Source organism: Lepidochelys kempii, chromosome 10, assembly GCF_965140285.1.
Source record: "Lepidochelys kempii isolate rLepKem1 chromosome 10, rLepKem1.hap1, whole genome shotgun sequence".
NCBI lineage: Eukaryota > Metazoa > Chordata > Testudines > Cheloniidae > Lepidochelys > Lepidochelys kempii.
This window is the reverse complement of record NC_136389.1, coordinates 15,640,577-15,644,827: the sequence shown is the minus strand read 5'-3', so window position 1 is coordinate 15,644,827 and position 4,251 is coordinate 15,640,577.

The window sequence follows — 4,251 nt, the reverse complement described above, 5'->3', positions numbered from 1 at the left end:
GAGCAGAGTGGGCTGGGGCCAGGTCGCTCTACTTACTACCTCTGGTGAGTGCAGGAAGCCCAACCCCTGCTGCAGTCCTCAGGAGAAGGGCTGGCTGGAGTGGGGGCAGAGCAGGAATGGGGGCTTTGGGGAAGGGGTGGAGTGGGGACGGGGCTGGGGCGGAGCAGGGGTGGGGGCCATGCGGCAGGGGCTGGAGCAGCATGCAGCTGCGTTGGGCACCAGGAAATTTGGGGCACCAAATTTCCTGGTGCCCGACGCAGCTGCGTACTTTGTGTATGGGTAAGGACGGCCCTGCATGGAGGCAAGGAGAGGAAAATTCTGTAGAAATAAACAGCTAGATGCTAGACCCATCGGAAGGTTTTACATGGTTACATTTTAGTATAGGGCTTGTTTGCATCACATAAGCACTTCTAAAGAGCCTACATAACCAGTGTCTAGGGCAGCTGTGGCAATGCTGTGTATCCCCTGAGCATTGGCATGATTCTCAACCTCAGTCAGAGTCTGTAGATTCTCTGCAGGGGGAGACCGAAGTGCCATTTCATGGGTGCATACCGTACACATCTGGTCAGAAGGAAGTAACTATCATCACGGGGTTTTAACAGAGCTAGAATCTATAAGGAAAATGATTTTATCAAGTAGCATTAATAATACTCATAATTTATATGGTGTTTGCAGTCTGTGAGGTACTTTATTATTAGCACCATTTTACAGATGGGGGGAAATGGGGCAGAGAATGTACAGGATTTGTCCAAGGCCACTGAGGGAAGGAGCATCTGCACCAGGATTAGAACTCAGGGAGCTGAAGTTTCCTAGCCTTTGCTCATGGAGCGGGATTGTTATTTAACTGTCTTCCTTCCTGACACCTATCTTGCTGTTTCCCCTGCTCTTCAGCGCTACCAAGTCTCACTCACTTGGGAAGGTGACTCAGACCTCGTCTAGGCTGGAGATTTGCCCTGCTTTTAGCTAGCATGGGGCCGGATGTCACGCTCAGCACTGATCTTTCCCTCTGTGGGCAGGTGGAGGGAGGATCTTGGAAAGTTGAGAGTAACCCCTAGTGTAGGAAGGCCTGGCCAATATTTGCACAGGAGAAGCTTACCCCAGTAGAAGTAATGGTGGTGCCTATCTACACTAGGGGTTGCAGGAACACTCCTGGCTGTAATTGGGGGGAAATGCCTTGCCAAGGCTTGAATCACATGGGGTTCACTTTAAGGCAGTTTTTAAAGTCTCTCCCTCATGATGGACTTTGCTAGGGGCTTTTCACAAATAGGACATTTAAAATCTTTTTCATCATGTGCTGGGCATCTTTCTCATGTAAATTTTCCAGGTTGAGACAGAGCCCCTGTTGCAATTTAATAGCTCCAAGAAAAATGATTTCACTGAGGATGAAAATATCCCCTCAACATTCCGGCAAGCCCTATCTAGTAAATTTCCCTTCCCTCTTGTGTCTTTTCCAAGCCCTCCTCAGTTTCAACTCTTTAGAAGGAAGTCTTCTCCGTGCCACGTGACATTCATTTTAAGGAAGTGCCCTTGTTCCCGATGAGAAAGGATTATGCTGTGTTCTTGTTTCAGCAAGGCTTTTAAGGTTTCACATAGCATGTACACATACACACATGAGCAAAATCCTTCATCACCAAGAGCAGGAAGGAGCCTGTAAACGTTGCTGCAGAATCACTGCTGAATTCCTCCTAATGAGGCTTGCAAGTCTGGAGGAAGAGGGGAAAAAAAGGCAGGCACACCCGCATGCCTCCCTCCCTCCCTCCCCTGGTCTTAGACTGGAACTCACGATATCTGGCCTCCATTCCCAGGTGTGTCAAAGGCTTCCTGTTTGATTTTGCACAAGTCACTTAATCTCTTCGCTTTTTAGTTTTTCCAGCTATAAAATGGGGTAATCCTTCCCTACCTCACAGGAGTGTTGTAAGGATAGGTCCTTAAATGTCTGGGAGAACTTAGCTACTGCTGTGATGGGACCCATCTAGGTATCTGGAGTGATGGAAACATTCCCAGACATGTATCTAATAGAAATTGATGGTGATTGATACATTCAGGGGGTGGGGAGGGACAACAGTCAAGAACTTAAGATTTCAAAAATAACTACTAGTACTCAAAGCACCAAGAAATCACTGATTCAGGTTACTGTACTGGGGAAAGCAAGCAACTCGGTATTTGCGTCCCCCCTACTTTCCTTATTCTCTTCCAGCAGCTCATAGATTTTCATAGCTTTTAAGGACAGAAAGCTTTGTTTCCTTAGAACAAAGGTCATCTAGTCTGACCTCCTATGTTACCCAGGCTATTAAATTTCACTCAGTTACAAATAATCGGGCTCAGTATAGGCGTGTTTGTCTAAAGCAGATCTTCCAAAAAAGGCATCCACTCTTGATCTGAAGACACCAAGAGACAGAGAGTCCATCACTTCCCTTTGTACTTCGTTCCAGTGGTTAATCACTCTCACTTTTAAAAAATTGTGTCTAACTTGATTTTTGTCTGGCTTCAGCTTCCAGCTATTTGTTCTTGTTTTGCTTTTCTCTGTTAGATTAAAAAACCCTTTCATACCCAGTATTTTCTCTCTGTGAAGGTAATCAAAGCACCTCAGTCTTCTTTTTGATAAACTGAACAGATCAAACTCTTTAGCTCTCACTGTAAGGCCTTTATCTCTGGTCTTCAGTCATTTTTTGGCTCTTTTCTATACCCTCTAGATTTTTCAACATCCTTTTAAAACTATGGACACCAGAACTTGACACAGTATTCCAGTACTGGTCTCAGCAATCCCAAATACAGAGGTAAAATGATCTTCTACACCTCACTACTCATTTCCTTTTATACCTTATGTCTTTTCTTCACAGTATTTCCTTAGAACAAATTTGCTATAACTGTTCATCTTTAGAAAATGTTTCCATTCATTCCCTACGCCCACAAATCTCTTTTTTTTTTCTTTCTGGACTCTTATGGTACTTCTCCCAATGCACGGATTTAAGTATGTGCATAAGTCTTTGGAGGATAAGGGCTTTATTTCATTTCTGATTTAGGGTGACCAGATGTCCTGATTTTATAGGGACAGTCCTGATTTCTGGGTCTTTTTCTTACATAGGCTCCTATTACCCCCCACCCCCGTCCCGATTTTTCACATTTACTGTCTGGTCACCCTATTTCTGATTTGGTCTTGCCGCCTTTCTCCCCATCCTGCCATGAGATCTGTACAGACACTTACACCTGCTTGGAGTCCAGCTGAAGTGATTAGGGTTCTGCATGAGTCTGTCCAAGTGGATCCAATTGCAGGATGGGGGTGGGTGGGTGGTCTTTGTCCTCTCTCCCTTCCATTCCAATTCTTGATTTAAAGAGACTTGAGCCTGGGTCCTGCTCTCCCTCCAGCTCAGAGTGAGATGAGAACCTTGGCTCTGATCAACTGGATAAGGAATATAAAGTGATGGTTTTCATTCTTCATTATGTTTTGGCAGATGCAAGCTGTCAGTTTGCAACAGGGGCAGGATCTCAGTTGGGGTTTGTTTGAGATTTTTTTAAATGGTGTCTCAGCGAAACACACACACAAAATCCTACATCACCATAAAAACAACCCCCTCCCCCCAACCCAAAACCCCTAGCTTTGAAAAAGAATCCACAGCCGGACAGTCTCCCTTCGTCCTGGGGTTAGCTTTTCAGTCTGTAGTGGTTTGGTTGGTGTGTTTTTGTTAGGGGGTGAGGATTCATTTGCTGGATGTGCTATTTTATGTCATGGCCTGTGTGCTCTTAAACCTGGCGCCAGGGGCCTGAGAGACTGCAACAAAGGCCACCCAATCCCTTCAGCCTGGCCGTGCTCTGGGGGACAGGGACAGTGTCCCCCAGTTTGTCCCTACAGCACTGAGCACCTGCAATAGGAGGGATAATATTGATATCTGCCCAGTGAACGAACCCCCCCCTCCCCTTACAAAATCCGCGAGCTGCTTTGTCTCTGACCCACCCTGACTGACACGACGCTAACCCCCAAAGGTCTCCGTGCCAACGCGCCCGCCTTCCTTCCCCTCAGGAGGCTGAGCCCCGCCTCCCACCCCGTGCTGCGGACCCAGCCTGGCCGCACGCGCGCAGCGGCTCGGGGCCGAACAGGTGGGTGCCGCGCGCGGGCGCGCGGGCTGCTCCTTTAAGGGCGGGTTTCCTGCGGCGGCCAGAGAGTCACCGCTGATCGCTGGCGAAGGAGGAGGGCGGGCGAGCGAGCGAGCGAGCGAGCGAGCGGGCGGGGGGGGGGGAGAGAGAGAGTCGCGT